At 45.8% G+C, this 19107-nt stretch overlaps 1 protein-coding gene across 1 annotated transcript in view; it reads left to right on the forward strand.

The window, feature by feature from the left end:
* Window positions 1-19107, forward strand: part of LOC122789622 (serine/threonine-protein phosphatase 2A 56 kDa regulatory subunit delta isoform-like) — a 1584804-nt gene that overhangs the window by 803350 nt on the left and 762347 nt on the right. The gene's annotated exons all lie outside the window — the stretch shown is intronic.

Genomic DNA, 19107 nt, shown 5'->3' on the forward strand with positions numbered 1-19107 from the left:
CTGAAGAATCCATTCCTTCAGCTTCTCCCCCTGAGGATTTCTCTTTTGGGGAAACTTTGCATGAAATGAGGGAACATTTCCACTGGGAAGGACAGGAGTATTCGGAATCCAAGAAAAGACTGAGGGATTTTCTTCTTCTTCCCCAACATAGACCCCTGGCTATTCCTCCTGTTTTGGATATTGTGGATGATGCCTTTTTGGAGGCTAACTTTAACCCCTGACTCTTTTCCTCCTGCTCCTGTTAAGCCTGATAGATATTACAGGGTTCCTGATTCCCATCAGTTTTTATACAAGAACCCTGCTGCTGACCCTGAAACCATTTCTCAGGGTCCTAAGGGAGTTAAGGCCGCTTCTGCCAAAAATCCCATTCCTACTGAAAAGGATTCTCGATCCTTAGAAAGATGGGGCAAAAAGGTGTACACTTCTGCTACTTTGTCCATTAGGGCTTTAAACTGTCAGTTTCATATGCTTAAATACCAGCAATTTCTCTTGTCTGTCTTAAAACAAAAGCTTACTTCCATTTCTGCCTGTGCAGATAAGGAATTACATGACTTATTGCATGCCACTGAACAGGTTGGGAAGCATGGTTTACACTGTGGATTTGATGCCTTGGAGGCTTCTTGTAGGGCTGCGGCCTCTGGCACAGTCATTAGAAGGCATGCATGGCTAAAGGAACAAAATTTACCTGAACAAGTAAAGGCTAAATTATTGGATGCTCCTATTCAGCATAATGTTTTGTTTGGATCAAAAGTTGAAGAGGTGATTAAAAAGATGGAGGATAAGGCGAAATCCATGCAAACAGTTAAAGATTTCTTACAAGTACAGCCACCTAGATTTAGTAGGAATTGGCCTTCAAAAAATTGGTCCTTTCCCACTTCAGACAGGCCTCAGAGGGGTAGATATAGACGCTCCAGAGGGAGGCCTCAAACACAAGCTGCTTATAGACCAAGACAGTGGACTGCTTCCACCCCTAGGGGAGGAGAGGACGGGTCACAATCTCAAAGAAAACAAACTCATTGACTCCCTCTGTTGGGCTACAGGAACTTCTTGCCTGGAAGCCCCTCTCGGAGGAAAACTCTCTCTTTTTTTATCAAAATTGGACTCAAATAACCCAAGACAAATGGGTTTTGGATGTGGTTTTAAGAGGTTACAAATTCCATTTTCATTCCTTGCCAAGGCCAAGCGGATAGCCAGACCTTCCAAAACATCAATGGACGGATGCCTTAAACCAGGTGGAAGCTCTTTTGGCTATGAATGCCATAGAACTGGTTCCTCTTTCAGAGATGGGAAAAGGTTTTTACTCAAGGCTCTTTCTAGTCCCAAGGAAGCAAAACTCATGGAGACCCATTCTGGATCTGTCGGTCTTGAACACCTTTCTAGAGATTCCAAAATTCACGATGCTTACTCTACAGCAGCTACTTCCATTGCTGACCAAAGATGCATGGATGGTAACTTTGGATTTAAAGGAGGCATATTTACACATTCCCATCTGGCAGGATCGCAGGAAAATACCTCCGGTTCAAGGCCGGATCGAGGCACTTTCAATTCTCTGCGCTGCCCTTTGGATTGTCTACTGCGCCCAGGGTCTTCACCAAATGCCTGGCTCCAGTAGTAGCTTACTGCAGACTCAAGGGAATTCAAATTTACCCTTATCTGGATGATTATCTAATTCAGGCAGACAGCAAGGATGTCTTACTCCAGCATCTAGAATTTGTACAGAGCCTCCTCAAGTTCCTGGGATTCTCTGTAAACATAAGAAAGTCAAATTTGACACCAACACAACAGATAACTTTTCTGGGTGCACTTCTAAACACAACAACCCAGATGGCATTTCTGACATCCGAAAAACAATTACAGCTGGCTTCAACTTTCAAAACCTTGGCAACTCTAACTCAACTATCTGCAAGGAAATTCCTGCAGGCTTTGGGTTACATGGCCTCCTGCATCCTTCTCGTACCATATGCAAGACTACGCATGAGGAAAATACAGTGGTACCTAAAAAGTGTATAGTCTCAGCATTGTCACAGTTTAGACATACTGATCTCCGTCCTTCCTTGTCTTCAAAAGGAATTTCTTTGGTGGTCCAGGGCATGTGCTCTAAACAAAGGGAAACCCTTTCGTCTGCCTCCTGCCACTCAGATTCTAACCACGGACGCCTTGGATTATGCTTGGGGAGCCCATTTTCAGGGCAATTGTCTGCAGGGCCTTTGGACAAAGGATCAGAAGAACCTGCTTATCAACTTAAAGGAAATGTTAGCCGTTCAGAAAGCTCTATTGGCCTTCAGGACTCTTTTACAACCAGGGCAATTATAATTCGGACAGACAACACCACAGTTATGTGGTACATAAACAAGCAAGGGGGATCTCATTCCTACCCCCTTTGCAGACTAGCCATGGATCTATGGAACACAGCTCTAGCTTGCAATCTGGATCTTCAAGCTCAGTTTCTACCAGGGAAACAAAACTTTCTGGCAGACAGTCTGAGCAGAAACCTTTTGGATCCACACGAGTGGATGCTAGACACCAAAATATTCAGGATAACAGCAGTCTGGGGATGTCCCCACATAGACCTCTTTGCATCTCATCTCAATCATCAACTACAGAATTTTTGCACCAGGACTTTCCACAGAGAAGCTTGGAAAGTGGATGCCCTGTCATTCAGTTGGAGGAACCTCTCGGGATATGCCTTTCCGCCTCTTCCTCTTCTTCCACGGGTTTTATTGAAGATAAGAGGACAAGCCCAAGATGATAATCTTGATGGCTCCAAATTGGCCTCGGCAGTTTTGGTATCCAACTCTAAAAAAAAACCTATGCCTGGAGCTCCCTTGGGTTTTACCTCCATCTCCGAACCTTCTGTCCCAGCATCAGGGTCAGGTACTACACTCTCATGTCAGAACTCTCAGCCTGGCGGCCTGGTTAATCCAGGGCCTTTGATTTCTTCTTTACTGCCCAAGCAGGTTATGGATGTCATTTTAGAAGCCAGACGTCCTAGCACTAGAAAATCTTATGCAGGAAAATGGAAAAGATTTTGTTCCTGGATGCAGGCTCAGGATTCTGATCCTCTTCTTCCTAACATTACTTTAATTTTACTTTACTTGACAGATCTCTTACGTAAGGGTCTCTCTTTCTCTTCCATTAAGATACATGCCTCTGCTATTTCTGCTCATTATAATACAGACCCTCCCATCTTTTCCCACCAGCTCATGAGACAGTTTCTCAGAGGAGCTAAGAACTTAAGACCTCCTAGATCTCCTCCCATTCCTGCTTGGGATCTCAACTATGTTTTGGAAAAACTGACCTTGCCTCCTTTTGAGCCTGCTGCCTCTTCTGACATCAAGTTTTTATCTTGGAAGACAGCTATCCTGTTAGCCCTAACCTCTACCAGGAGAGTTTCAGAGTTACAAGCTCTTATGGCTGTGGAACCTTATATTATTTTTCATCAAGACAGGGTATCTTTGAGGACTAATCCTACCTTCATGCCTAAGGTGGTTTCCAAAGTGGCTTTAAATCAAACTATCCACTTGCCAACCCTTTTTCCCTCTCCTCAAAATAAAGGGGAAAGGATCTTACATTCCTTGGATGTACACAGACAACTACGTTTTTACCTGAGCAGAACCAAGGACATCAGAAAATCAGAACAATTGTTTGTTTCTTATGCTTCAAGTTCCCAAGGTAAAGCCATTTCAAAACAGACCATTTCTAAATGGATTGCTCATGGAATCAGATTTTGTTATTCTCACCATGGAAAGCAAATCCCAGGGAGTATACGGACTCATTCCACCAGAGCTGCTGCCACTTCTGCGGCCCTCCTCAGGGGAGTTCCTACCAAGGACATTTTGGAAGCTGCAACTTGGAGTTCAGTGCATACTTTTTCTAAGCACTACAATCTACCTCTCTACTCTAAGTCTAGGGCAGGCTTTGCCTCTGCAGTCTTGCAGGGCTTTTTAGCCGCCCCTTCCTCTTTATGACCACCTTCCTTTCTTTCAGCTTTGGGATTCTACCCTGCAGTCATGACTGCAACAGTGAAACACGATGAACATAGTACAGATGTTCATCGTGCATACAGCTGCAGTCATAACAGATGGGTTCTCCTGCCGTCAGGCGGGTCCTCGGTCGGCCAAATTCCAAAGTCTAGGTCCGGCGTCGGTTGTTGTCGCTTCTTCCCTGACGTCAGTGCGACAGGGGTATAAAAGAACCAGCCGACACCATTTTCTTCAGTCTTTCTTGCTGCGCGGTGCCCAAAGCAGAAGCAGTTCGCAAGTGCCGGTCGGCCAGCTCCTGAGATTACGAAAAATTTGGAACCGAAGTCTTCTTAAAAGCTAAGTAACCCCGTTGGGGAAACTTTTTCTTGCCTCAGACCGATGTCAGACAAAGTTAATAATTGTATTTCTTGTGGGAAGCAAATACCGCATAAGGATTTCCATTCCCTCTGTATACCTTGTTTAGGCCCAGACCACGACGTCTCGGTCTGTCGCTTTTGTGCTACATTCAACAAACGCACTATTAAGCGTCGGGCGGAGTTCGCCCAGCATTATTTTGGGAAAGCATTTAACTATACTATGTCGTCGGATACTCCGACTCCGGTTTTGTCTAAAAAATGCAAAGACAAGGACCGACACTCAAGGTCCACGGCCTCTACCGACACCACGCCAAAGCCGACTACACGTGGTCCGGTTCTCAGCGAGGCGCCTACGCTGCCCCTGATTACCGACGACACATCTTTGGCGGTGTCTCCTGTACCCGAGGTCACAGGCTCCTCGGCCCACACCCTGACTACAGATACCGAAGCCACGCTTGGCGTTGAAACAGAATGTGGACAGGTCCACCTCCACTCAAGGTGTCTTCAGACCTTCCTCTTCTTTCTCCATCAAGGCTTTCACCAAGTCTAAAGCTACCATGCACCCTAAGAGACCAGCTACACAGGGCCCATCTCCAGGCCCCATGCCTATGAAACAGATGCTTAAAATGGCTGAGGATTTAATTAGTCTAATCAGAGGTTCTCAGCCACCTCCGGACAAAAGACCCAGAATGGAGGAAGATTCCCCCTCCTCTGATCAGGGCTCCATTATTTCAGAGCACTCTGATTATCAGGAACAGTCTTACTCCCCTTTTGAAGACTCTGATGCAGAGGAATCTATTCCTTCTGTATCCCCCCCTGAGGATTACTCTTTTGGTGAAACTCTGCATACCTTAAGGGAACACTTCCACTGGGAAGGCCAGGATTATTCAGATTCCAAGAAAAGGCTCAGGGAATTTCTTTTGTTACCCCAGCACAGGCCTCTGGCTATACCTCCTGTCTTGGACATCCTAGATGATGTTTACTCTGAGGCCTGCCTTAACCCGGACTCTCTTCCTCCAGCTCCAGTTAAGCCTGATAGGTACTACAGGGTTCCTGACTCACACCAATTTCTATACAAAAGCCATGCTGCTGACCTAGAAACCATCTCACAGGGGCCCAAGGGAGTTAAGGCCTCCATTGCCTTCCGAGAGAGATTCCAGATCCTTAGAAAGGTGGGGAAAAAAGGTATATACCTCGGCTACCTTATCCATGAGGGCCTTAAACTGTCAGTTTCATATGCTAAAATACCAACAGTTTCTGTTATCTCAATTGAAAAGTAAAATGTCACAACCTGAACAACCAGACATGAAGGAGTTGCAGGATTTGATGCATAGTGCAGAACAAGTGGGTAAACATACCTTACAATGTGGTTTTGATGCTCTAGAGGCCTCATGTAGAGCTGCTGTAACAGGCTCAGTCATACATAGGCATGCCTGGCTCAAGGAACAAGCCTTGCCTGATCATGTCAAAGCTAAATTACTAGACGCCCCTCTTCAAAAGGATGTACTATTTGGGGCAAATGCTGAGGAAGTATTACGGAAAATGGAGGAAAAGGCTAAATCAATGCAAACTGTGAAAGAATTTCTGCAGGTTCAACCCCCACGCTTTAGTAGAAATTGGCCTTCCAAAAACTGGTCCTTTCCTGCCACAGACAGACCCCAAAGAGGCAGATACAGGCACCCGAGGGGCAGAGGACAAACACAAGGCTCGTACAGAGGCAGACAATGGCAAGCTCCTACACAAAGAGGTGGTGAGGACAACTCGCAATCTTTCAGAAAGCAAAACCAATGACTTTCCCCTTTGCATGCCAACCAGGTTTCAAATGGCAGCCCCCTTAGGAGGAAAGCTGGCACTATTCTCAAAAAATTGGCATATTGTCACAAAGGACAAATGGGTCCTGAACATTATAAACAGAGGCTACAAATTCCATTTTCATACCCTTCCAAAAATGAAAGGCATGCCAAACCTGCCACACAATCAAAGGGCAGAGGCACAAAAGCAAATTTCAGATCTTATAAACATGAAAGCTATTCAAGAGGTACCTACACACGAACAAGGTCAAGGTTTTTATTCCAGGCTATTTCTGGTGCCGAGGAAGGGAAAAGATTGGAGACCTATTTTGGATCTTTCCATCCTAAACACATTCCTACTCGTACCAAAATTCAAGATGCTCACTCTACAGCAACTTCTTCCCATGCTGGGCAAGGAGTCTTGGCTGGTAACATTGGACCTCAAGGAGGCATACCTGCATGTCCCAATCAGACAAAATTGCAGAAGATACCTCAGATTTCTTGCAGGTTCAACCCATTATCAATTCTCTGCATTGCCCTTGGTTTATCTACTGCGCTCAGAGTATTCACGAAATGCCTGACATCAGTAATTGCCTACTGCAGACTTCAAGGGATACAAATATACCCTTATTTGGACAACTGCCTGATCCAAGCGGACAGCAAGCACATTCTTCTGAACCATCTGGCTTATGTAATAATGTTATTAAACTCTCTAGGATACACAGTCAACAGAGAGAAATCAAGACTAAAACCCTCTCGGAAGATAATTTTCCTGGGTGCCAATTTGGACACAAACACCCAGATGGCCTACCTCACGCCAGAGAAGCAGGGGCAACTAATTCAATATTTCAGAACACTGGCAAATTGCACCAGGCTGACTGCAAGGAAAATCCTGCAGGCTCTGGGATTCATGGCATCTTGCATCTTACTAATCCCATGTGCAAAGCTGCATATGAGAAAACTACAATGGTACCTAAAAAACATATGGTCTCAACACAGCCACAGTCTGGAAACAATAATACCACTAATTCCACGTCTGCAAAAGGAATTCCTGTGGTGGGCTCAAGCATGCCAAACAAACACAGGTCTTCCATTCAGCAAGCCTCAAGCAAATCAAGTCATCACAACCGACGCCTCGGACTATGCCTGGGGGGCGCACATGACAGACCGGTGCATTCAGGGCAAATGGACCCAAAAAGAAAAGCACCTTCACATCAATCAAAAAGAAATGCTAGCAGTGATAAATGCTATTACAGCTTTCAAGAACCTTCTACAACCAGGTCAGCTATTGATAAGAACAGACAACACCACAGTTATGTGGTACATAAACAAGCAGGGAGGAACACATTCTTGTCCCCTATGAAGACTGGCCATGTCACTTTGGAGCATGGCCATGGACTTACAAATGGAACTACAAGCACAGTACCTGCCAGGCAAGGAAAACACGCTGGCAGACAACCTAAGCAGGAATATAACAGATCCACACGAATGGAAGTTGCATCCAAAAGTTTTTACAGAAATAATCCAAGAATGAGGAAGGCCAGACATAGATCTCTTTGCCTCCCACAAAAACCATCAATTGACAAGATTCTGCTCAAGGATCTTCCATCCAAAGGCCTGGAGAGTGGACGCTCTCTCTTTCAGTTGGACATCAATGACAGTTTATGCCTTCCCACCTCTTCCTCTGCTGCCCAAAGTCCTATTGAAGATCAGAGCAGGTAGACCAAAGATGATCCTCATTGCTCCAGACTGGCCAAGGCAACACTGGTACCCACTCCTGAGGAGCCTGACGCATTCCCCACCATGGACCCTGCCTCTAATGCCTCTTCTTCTGACTCGGCACAGCTTCAAAACTCTTCACAGTCAGCTGAAAACACTCAATCTAGCCGCATGGAAGATTCCTTAGCATCGCAGCAGGCCCTGCTCTCCTGTGAGGTGCAGGATGTCATTTTGGAGGCCAGAAGGCCATCAACTAGAAAAGCTTACTCTGCAAAATGGAAACGTTTTTGTGTTTGGAATGAGAAAAAGGGCCAGTGCCCTGGAAAACTGAATTTACCTCAAATACTACAATATTTGGCTGAACTGCTAAGCAGTGGACTTTCGTTCTTCTCCATCAAAATCCATGCCTCAGCCATTTCTGCAGAGTACAACACTGATCCACCTTTATTCTCTCACCCTCTATTAAGACAGTTCCTCAGAGGGGCTAAGAATTTAAGACCTCCAAGAAAACAACCAATACCTGCTTGGGATCTTAATTTCATTCTGGAAAAACTGACTTTGCCTCCTTTTGAGCCAGCTGCCTCATCAGATTTACAATATTTGTCCTGGAGAACAGCTTTCCTTCTGGCCATCACTTCAGCTCGTAGAGTTTCAGAACTACAGGCTCTTATGGCTGTCCAGCCTTTTATCATATTCCATCAGGACAGAGTTTCATTAAGTACCAACCCGTCCTTTATGCCTAAAGTGGTATCCAGGGTAGCTTTAAATCAGGCCATACATTTACCTACTTTTTACCCTAATCCTCAAAACAAAGGGGAGAGATTACTGCATTCCTTGGACATCCACAGACAACTGCGTTATTATTTGGACAGAACAAAACCTTTCAGAAAATCAGAACAGCTTTTTGTGGCCTATGCGGTAGGAGTTCAAGGAAAGTCAATATCCAAACAGACAATCTCAAAATGGATAGCCCACTGCATACGCTTTTGCTATTCCTTTCATGGCAAAACTGTACCTACAGGCATAAGAACTCATTCTACCAGGGCCACAGCCACCTCTGCAGCCTTCCTCAGAGGAGTTCCTACCAAGGATATTTTAGAAGCAGCCACTTGGAGTTCTGTGCATACCTTCTCTAAGCACTACAACCTACCATTATACTCCAAATCTAGAGCAGGCTTTGCCACTGCAGTCTTGCAGGGCATTTTGGCTCCTAGCTCCACCTAGTGCCTACCACCCCTTTCTTAGCTTTGGGATTCTACCCATCTGTTATGACTGCATCTGTATGCACGATGAACATAGTACAGTTTTGTACCTACCATAAATGTAGATGTTCGAGTGCTAATACAGCTGCAGTCCAGGTTTCCCTCCCTCCTTCCCCTCTAAGGGTCTTCTTTTATGGTGTATTTGCTTGCAACTACTGGTCTTTCATTATATTGCATTGCATTATTACATAATTTTATGTATTGCCTTCTTTCTGGGGGCACCTGACATCTGGGGCAAGAAAAACTGAAGAAAATGGCGTCGGCTGGTTCTTTTATACCCCTGTCGCACTGACGTTAGGGAAGAAGCGACAACAACCAACGCCGGACCTAGACTTTGGAATTCGGCCGACCAAGGACCCGCCTGACGGCAGGAGAACCCATCTGTTATGACTGCAGCTGTATTAGCACTCGAACATCTACATTTATGGTAGGTACAAAACTGTACTTTGTGTACACCTACCATAAATGTAGATGTTCGAGTGTCTTCACTGTTGCAGTCTGGGTTTCCCTCCCTCCTGTCCCCTCTTATTTTTTTATTTTTGTGTATTTCCTTTTTTCACCATTCTTCTGAGGTGTATTTGCAAAGGTTATGGGACCTTTTTCATTTTGGGACTCCTGACATCTGGGGCAAGAAAAACTGGAGAAGATGTCGTCGGCTGTCAGCTTTATACTCCTGGCGCTCTGACGTCAGGGAGCATGGTTGAACAGCCGTCTCCGGACCCAGACTTTGGGATTCTGGCCGACCGAGGATTGCCTGCCGGCAGGGGAGAACCCTACAGTCATGACTGCAACAGTGAAGAGACTCCAACATCTACATTTATGGTAGGTGTACACAACTGTACTTTCTTAGGTGTGTACTAGGATTAATGGCTCTGGAGCCTTTACAAGCCTAGCCCATAAGATTACCCTGGCATCATGCCACCCAACCTGTCGAGTAGAGCTACTGGAGTGATCCCCGGGGTGAATTTTCTATTTCCCATCCACTCATGAAGATTTCTCTTGAAGAGGGCAAGTGAGGTGCTCTTGTTTGACATGTATGGGAAGTCTGTTCCATAACATGGGCAGTCTCTGGGTTATGAACCTGTCCCTCCAGCTTATTCTGTTGATTGTGATAATGAGGTTGAGATCTCTGGAGCGTGTGGCGAGGAGGGATTGGGATTTCTTAAAATGTAGCATTTCTAACAGAGCTGGGTCAGACATGGCTTTGTAAGTCAAGCAGAGATTGCCTCTAAGTAGGTGAAATGAGACAGCGAATAGTTGGAGTTTTTTGAGTCTGTCCATATAGGACAAGTGTTTTAAGGCCTAGGATCCTCTTTGTGAGGTACGTTTGTGGCCTCTCCAGTTGCTGCAGGTGTCTAGTGAGGTACATGCCAAATGGGACATTGTACTCGATGACTGGCCTAATGAGGCAAAAGTAGAGGGAGACAATGACCTCTTTCTTTCTGGATGCAAAACCCTTAGTAATGAGTTGTGCCACATAGAAGGACTTTCTTACTGCAGTGGCAATGTGGTGGTCAAAAGAGAGGTTGCTGTAAACCTGTGTTCCCAGATCTCTTGTAATGCCTTCTGTGTTCAGTGGACTCGCATCGATGTGGTAATTCATGGGAACTAGGTTTTCCCCAAAGGAGATGACAGCACATTTTTTGGCATTGAGCTTAAGGCCATGTGTCTGACACTAGTAGTTTGTCTCAGTGAGGCCTTTCTGTAGGATGTCAACATCACTTGGGGAGTTAATAGCTCCCTACTTGCAGTCATCTGCAAACTTTGTCAGCCAGAGTCTCATAGTGTTGGCTTGGACTTCAGATAAGTAAATACTAAACAGGAGAGGACCCAGGACCGAACCCTGTGGGGGACTCCACTTGTGACTGGTCAGCAGTCTGACTTGGAGTCAGCTACTTTCAAACCGTGGGTTCTATGTGTGAGCCAGTTTGCAACCCACCTAGTGATATAGGGATTGAAGTCTAGCTTAATGAGTTTTTCTATGATTCTTGAGTGGGGAATGGTATCAAAGGCTTTGGCCAGATATAGGTAGGCTGTATGAACCACCTTGCCGTCATCCACAGCACTGGTGACTTACTGAAAGAAGTCGACCAGGTTGAGCAGGCATGATCTACCCTTTACAAAACTAAACTGTGTGGGATCCAGAGTTTGAAGATTCCCTATAGCCTTGTTTATTAGGTCCATGATGATGCATTCCATAGCTTTGCATATCAAACTCGTCAGGCTAATGGGGCGGTAGTTTTGTAGTTGCTCCTCCTTTGTGGAGCAGGATGATTGTAGCAGTGCACCATTCGGTAGGGGCAAAGCCTGATGTGAATCTGTGATTGAACAGGAGACACAGGTGCAGTGCCAGTTCACTCTGTAGTTCATGTAGAACACAGCCAGGGATATTGATATTGGACAGCGCAGTGGTACAGCGGTAGTGTTGTCACCTCACAGCAAGAGGTTCTCCGGTTTGATTCTCGACTGGAGTGCCTTCTGTGTGGAGTCTGCATGTCCTCCCTGTGTTCGTGTGGGTTTTCTCCGGGTACTCCGGTTTCCTCCCACGTTGCAAAGACTTGCGTCTGGAGCATTTCTCCCCGGGAATTCTCTGAAAATTGGCTTCATTCCAAGTCGGACTTTCCCAGTAAACAAATGTTAAATAAATTGTCAGGCCCCACAGAAGCTGTATTATTGGCCTTGGACAGTGCTGTTTTAACCTGTGCAGCAGTAATACTGGGTGCCTGGCAATCTACTGGTATTTTGATTGGTCCTTTGGTGTGGGAGAGAGGGGTAACGTTGGAACTGAATCTGTCGGCCAGTGTATTGGCAATATCTGTTGGCTCACTATAGGAGGAACCATTGTGCAGTAGCTCAGAACAAATCTGGGTATTGCCGTGGAGATTCTTTACATAACTGTAGAAGGACTTGCAGTTGTCTTTACTATCTGCTGCAATTCTGTTTTCATAGCTAGCTTTAGAGGATTTGATGAGGGGATCTCAACTGTTTGTTGAGGCTGATAAAGGGAGTCTTTCCCATCTTGGGGACTTCCTTATTCCGCATCAGTTTCCTCCTCCTGTTGTAGAGTTTGTTTATGGCAGGGGACCACCAGATTGGCTTCCTTTTTTTGGAGGAGAGCGTCTTAGTTCTATTGGGTATGGTGAGAGCCATGCATTTTGAATGTGTTCATACAGTGCATTGGTGTATGATTTGGCAGTCGTGCAACTATTTTCCATTTGCATGGGTGCCATGAAGTTAGCCACCTCTGTTTTTAGGAGCCCAAAGTTAGCTTTGGAAATGGCTTTCATGATGGTTACCTTTGTGGGGTGGGTGGGAGGGATGTGGATTTCCAAGGTGATTAGTTTGTGGTCGGATCAAACCAGGGAGGAGTTTGACTAATGGTGTAGAGCAACGGTCGCCCATGTTAGTAATGACCAGGTCAAGGATGTTGCTACCTCTAGTGGAAGTAAGAATGAGTTGGTCCAGGCCATTGGAATTAATGAATTCCAGGAAACATTGGGCAAGTATATTGGTAAATTGAGTAGTTTTCCCAGTTAATGGAGGGGTAGTTGAAGTCACCCAGTATGAAAGTGTTAGGTTGGACCCTAATATTCTCCAGGGTGCTTAGGAACGTGGAGTGTGAGTCTTGGGACATGGTTGGGAACCTATAGCAGGCTACGACCTGAATTGCTGTCTTACCCAGTGTTAGCTGCACCTGAAGTATCTCTGATGCATTATGTTGGGCTACCAGTCTGGAGGTATGCACATCCTTTATGAATATGGAAACACCACCACCTTTGGAGCTTCGGTCCAAGTTCTGGGTCTGAAAGGTGTGGAATGAGTTATAGCCTGGTAGTGCAGGGTTGCTTTCTGCTGCCTAGAACCAGGTCTCTGTTACAGCACAAAGCCGATGTTCTCCATTTTAAGGAGCGCTTCAAGCAAGCGCATTTTGAAATTTAGACTTCTAACATTGAGCAGCATGACCCTCAGATTGCATTTGTTTGTAGATGTTACAGTGTTATTTTGATCTTTGGAACACCACCTAAAAAAAGCACTATAGGGGTGGCAAGAGCCATGGCCAGCATCCGGAAGCCCAGGGGTGACAGATGCAGGCCATCTCTGGCAAAGCATTGAGGTCTGTCAATCATGTCATGCCAGGCAGACAGATACTGGATCCCCTTAGAATGACACCAGAAACTTAGCTAATTGTTGAAATCAGTCATTTTCTACTTGTACTGTGATATCATTCTGGGTGATGGTAGGAGGCTTCTCAGGGCTAGGGTCTTACCTGCCTGGCTACATAATCCGAGAGCTCCTCCTTGTCTCTCTTCATGTAGTCCAGGGAGGTATGTCTCAGGTCATTCACACCCACATGTACAATGATAGTCAAATTTGTACCTGTTGTTGAGGGACCTGAGTGTTTGCGTTATGTGGCTGATCCTGGCACCTGCCAGGCAGCTAACTGTTACTTTCTCCTTATTCAACCTAGTGAGTGGAACATCAGTGCTTCTCCCTATCGAGTCACCTATGACTAGTGTGTTGGGCATGCTGTTTTGCCTTAGGTTGCATGGCACACTGTTTAGGAGAGTTGTGTGTCTCATGATTAGTGTTGTGTTGTGGTGTGGTGGTAGAGTGCGTTGCTGCCTTGGAGGTCTGTGCTGTTTGGGTAAACTTTTATTGAGAACCTCCGCAAAGGTGGGTGTGTGGTTTGTGTTTTTATGTGAAGGCAGTGTTGGTGTGTGTTCTGGATGGCTGTGTGTTCCATGTGGTGTGGTGCAAGTGTTGACCACCTCCTCTTGACCAGTTATCCCGGTCTTGGCTGGAGAGTGCGTGGCTTCCAGTTTGGATATATAAGTGCATTTTTCGCAAGTCTTGAGTGTTGGGAGGTAAGAGGCGAGGGTTGTCAGTATACACAAGGCAGTTACTACATTGCCTCAGGATGCCCAAGTTCACCAGGTTAATAGGAGAAAGCACAGGGAACTGACGTTTAGACATGACTGGAGGGTTGGGCATTATAAGTACTGGAGCTGTTTCCTTGTAGGACATTTAGTGCTGGTAGCACTTTTGTGTGCTACAGTAATTGCTGCAAGAAGTCTGGTAAAGTGCTAGACTAATAAGCTAGTAAAAGTGCAGAAGAGGAGAAAACTTGCTGATCTAAGGGAAAAATTGAAGAGCAGACTTTTTAGCACCACTCAGAAGCTTACAAACAGTCCTGGATATGGCAAATCTGTATCTGGACTAGACTAGTTTCATTTCAGGAAAGGCGGGAAACAAGTGCAAATGTGGGCTTTTAAGCCAGAACGTTGAAACTACAATTTCTGGGCCAGAACCCACTCCTCTTGTAGTAGATAGGCTACCTAGTGCTTACCACTCCCACTGATAAGCTAGAAGCCTTCCCTCCAACACAGAAAGGCTTGGGGGGGCTCAGAAGCTTACAAGCATTCCTGGATACAGCAAGTCTGTATCTGGACTGGTTTAGTTACAGGAAAGGCAGGAAACAAGTGCAAACACAGGCTTTTAAACTAGAAAATTGAAAGAGATGGAAAAACTGCCCAAATGGCCAGTAAACTACAATTTCTGGGCCAGAAACAACTCCTCTTGTGGTAGATAGGCTACCTAGTGCTTACCACTCCCACTTGTAAGCTAGAAGGCTTCTCTCATACACCGAAAGGTGTGGGGGGCTCAAAAGCTTACAAACTGTCCTGGATACAGCAAATCTGTATCTGGACTGGACTAGACTAGTTACAGGAAAGGCAGGAAACAAGCTTAGATTATTTATTTTTTTTTGTTAGTTAAGTGGAAAGGGAGAAAAGAGGAACAGAAGATAATTCAAGGTTAAGAACCTAAGTGGGTTGGCCTTCTCAAGTGTTCTCTCTGTCTTAGGTAGAATGAGCTAATGACACTAGACTGGGAGGAGTGTCCCAGATCAAACTTACAGTAGAGGCGGGTAACTGCAAAGCCACCAAGTACAAGAACAAAGATACTAATAGGGAGGGAAGGTGGGGGAACAAGCAAAATCGGACACCAAGAAAAGCAATCTCTAGCAAATTAATAAATGCAGCCGTTTTCTTAACTAAAACAAAATCAGACAACAAGAAAAGCAATCTCTAGCAAATTAGTAAATGCAGCAAGTCTGTTGACTATCACTGATACCAGATTAATTGCCAAATATATACTTATAGGCTTTCTGTAAACAGATGTCTATTGAGTCAGTCACAGCTTGGCCACCAAGAGCAGCTAAAGTATACTGATACTGTCTCAATGAATTGTAACTCCTTAAACAGTAGTATAAAGGAAAACTGAAGCGCCTCAAGGAATCAGATCAGCTACTTCTTCCTCCTACCTTCCTTCCATCTAAGCTGTGGTACTCTCCCACACCACGAATACTGCAACATAGAAGTAGAAGAACATAGAATAGTTGTCTACAATCTTACCGTAACCATAGACGTCCTTCTCTTCCATGTTGCAGTATTCCTTTCCACCCAAATAACCCCCCCCATGTTCGTGTTACCCTGCTGCAGTCATCACACTTGGGTTATCCTGCCATCAGGTGGTCCCGCAGTCGGCCCAAATTACAAAGTCTTGGTCCGGCGTCGGTTGCTGTCGCTTCTTCCCTGACGTCAGTGCGCCAGGGGTATATAAGAGGCATCAGACTCCATTTTCTTTAGTCTTTCTTGCCACGCGGTGCCCGAAGCAGAAGCGTTTTGCAAGTGCCGGTCAGCCGACACCTAATATCTAAAACAGGAGAGATAGCAAGAGGTCTGTGCTGGGGTAGTAAAAGGAACTCTCGGAGCCTTTTCTTAGAATCTGAGTAATCCTGGCCTTCCCAGTGGAAATGTTCCCTCATGGTATGTAAAGTTTCCCCAAAGGAGTAGTCTTCAGGGGGAGATGCTGAGGGAATAGAGTCTTCAGCATCAGAGTCTTCATAAGGTGGAAAAGTGTAATCCTGTTCCTCAGAGGAATCTGAGGAGAGTGAAACCTGGTCAGAGGATGCATAATCCTCCTCTTGTCTTGGTCTTTTATCAGGAGGGGGATGGGAACCCCTGATAAGGGTAATCAAATCTTCAGCCATCTTAAGCATCTGTTTCTTAGGCATGGGGCCTTGAACTGTAGACTGATGTACAGTTTTCTTAGGTTTTAAAGGAGTTTTAAGCTTAGCATAAGATTTAATGGTGAGTGTAGTCGGTCTGAAGACACCTTCTGCAACCGAAGGTGTTTCTGCTGCACCGGCATCGGTAGGTGGCTGCGTCGGCCTAGTAGGCTCCGCTTGGGAATCCGCAGCTGGCTGGGGTTCCAGTTCTGCGGTCAGGGGCTGCGTAGGCGCCTCACTGAAAACTGGAGAACCGGCGACAGGCCCAGCTGAGGCCTCGGAGTCTGCCTTGGTCCTAGGCTGCCTGTCCTTATCCTTGCGTTTTTTTTGTGTGGCGGTCGTCGGCTGCTCCGACGGCATGATATAATTAAATTTCCTACCAAAATAATGCCGTGCGAAGTCAAAACGGTGTTTGATAGTTCGTTTATTAAACCTAGCGCAAAACCGACAACCTGTGACGTCGTGGTCTGGGCCTAGGCAAGGAATACAATAGGAATGGAAGTCCTTATGAGGTATTTGCTTCCCACAGGAAATGCAATTAACTTTTTCTGACATCGGACTGAGGCAAGAAAATGTTCCCCAATGGGGTACTTAGCTTTATTGAAGACTTCGGACTGAAATTCATATCGAAAATCTCAGGTGTCTGCCGACTGGCACTTGCGAAACGCTTCTGCTTTGGGCACCGCGCGGCACAAAAGACTGAAGAAAATGGCGTTGGATGCCTCTTATATACCCCTGGCGCACTGACGTCAGGGAAGAAGCGAAAGCAACTGACGCCGGACCAAGACTTTGGAATTCGGGCTGACTGCGGGACCGCTTGACGGCAGGATAACCCAAGTGTGATGACTGCAGCAGGGTGAACACTCGAACATCTACATTTGTGGTAGTTACAAAACTGTATTTTCTCTATTCTCTCTCTCATTATTGACCTGTTTTGGGTCTCCTGGTTGTTATACCCTACCCCTATGACCAATTTTGCCACCAAATGGCTCTTTGATCCTATTTCGACCTGTCCTGCTGGGCTTTCAATTTCTGAGGTCTGTTAGTGCAGATGTCACATTTAAGGCCCTTGGTTTATGGTCCTATGTGTGACGACCCACGCAACTACAACAGCCAAACTGAAGCTTTTGTATAGGAGCCGGCGAACTGGTCCCCTGAGGTGGGAAATCCCACACCAAGAATACTGCAACATGGAAGAGAAGGACATCTGTGGTTATGGTAAGATTTTACACAGCTATTCTATATTTTAAGTCTGTGTCTCTGCATGACCTTATGGGGAAGGACAGATTGGGTTCTTGTTTTTTGTGTGTCCTTTTATTAATTTTATTTTATTTATCCCAGGTTTATTAAATGGGTTAGGGGTATTGTATAGGAACCTTTTCATCTTTGTCCTGGGTCACAAGGCAATACAAAAAAAAACAGTGGACAGATAAAACATATCAAGTAATTACCACAGGTGTATACTGGCAAACATTTTCAGCACGATATTTACATATAGCAAATATTAACAAAATCTTACTAGCCTAATGTAGATTAATAATGCCCCTTCAGTATGTACCTGAATGGACACATTCAGCATCTGGAACATCCACAACCCATCAACCTGTCTTTTCCCCAATAACTCCTTCCCTGATCTGACCCTCAACTTCGGAGTTATCGAGCCCCAAGATACCTGGAGTTGAGAAGTCTGAGCCAGCAGGTACAAGTACCTAGATTCCAACAGTTTCCCTGACTACCCCGGCTCCCACGGTTTTGGAGCAGAGCAGTTCTCCAAGCTGCAGCTTCGGCTTTGAGTCCGAGGGGTTGATGTCTGCTGCAAAGTTTTCTGAGCTATCTCTTATCCTTAGGTATGTGGCGCTTGGCAGCTTGGCTCTGACTCCACACTCTGATCTGGGGGCAGCATGGATTTGTTGGGCTTCTCCCTCAACAACTTTGTTTTCGGGGGCGTTGCCTTTTACTTTCCGTTCTCCCTCAGCATTCAAAGTGGTGGAGAGGGTTCTCTCTGCACCCAGAAAAACCTACTCTCCCTGCTTTGGCATCCAGTCTCTCCTCAGCAGATATTATGCCTGAGATATCTGTTTTGTTACCTCTGGGACAGCCTACACAGAAACACTTCCAAACTATTTCTCCTTTGGAACATCCTGAGTCTTCCGACACCTAACTGGAGCACCCCACCAAGTAGGACCTTCGTACGCATCAGTGCAAAAGAAGGCACTTGGATTCCCCATTGGAATCCCTCAGTGAGGGCACTGATATCGATGAAGGGGAAGGGTCCTCCAGGTGACCACCGGAGGATGTCTCCTTTGGAGACATCATGGAAATTCTTCACCAAAAAGGTGGTTGGTCGGCCCAAAGCCCAACTTGGAGAAATCAGTGTTTCTGGAAGCTTTTAGGTCAGGCCCATGTACTTCTTGTGTGTTCCCTCCTCTGGATTCCCATATTGATATTGTGACATGGAAGGAGCTGGACACAGTGGAACCCACTCCTAAATGTCCCAACAAAATCCTGAGCACCCCTCCAGACAGACTCCATTAGTGTAAGGGTATTCCTGTCAATGCCACGGTGGTTGCAGCAGCCACCAAGAAGGAGCTGACCCAACAAAGCTCCACTGTCCATCCCTCTAGATAGGGAGTCTAGGGCTTTGGATAGATTTGGTAAGCGGGTGTACACTTCAGCAACGTTTGCATTGTGAACGCTGAATTATTTGGTACATGTAACCAGACTACAAAGGGACTTGGTCAAGGAACTCTCTAGTTCTGCCTTATGGTCCATCTCTACTGAGGAACAGAAAACCTTTTCCTCCAGAACGACCACCCTACAGTCCATATCCAACATGCCCCTGAAGCTAATTTCTCATGCTGCAGAAGGTACCTCAAGGGGGGGCCGGGTCAGGCCTTGCTGTTAGACACCACGTCTGGATGCAGCTGT

This window comes from Protopterus annectens, chromosome 1.part0, assembly GCF_019279795.1.
Source record: "Protopterus annectens isolate FY-2018-M chromosome 1.part0, PAN1.0, whole genome shotgun sequence".
Classification (NCBI taxonomy): domain Eukaryota; kingdom Metazoa; phylum Chordata; order Ceratodontiformes; family Protopteridae; genus Protopterus; species Protopterus annectens.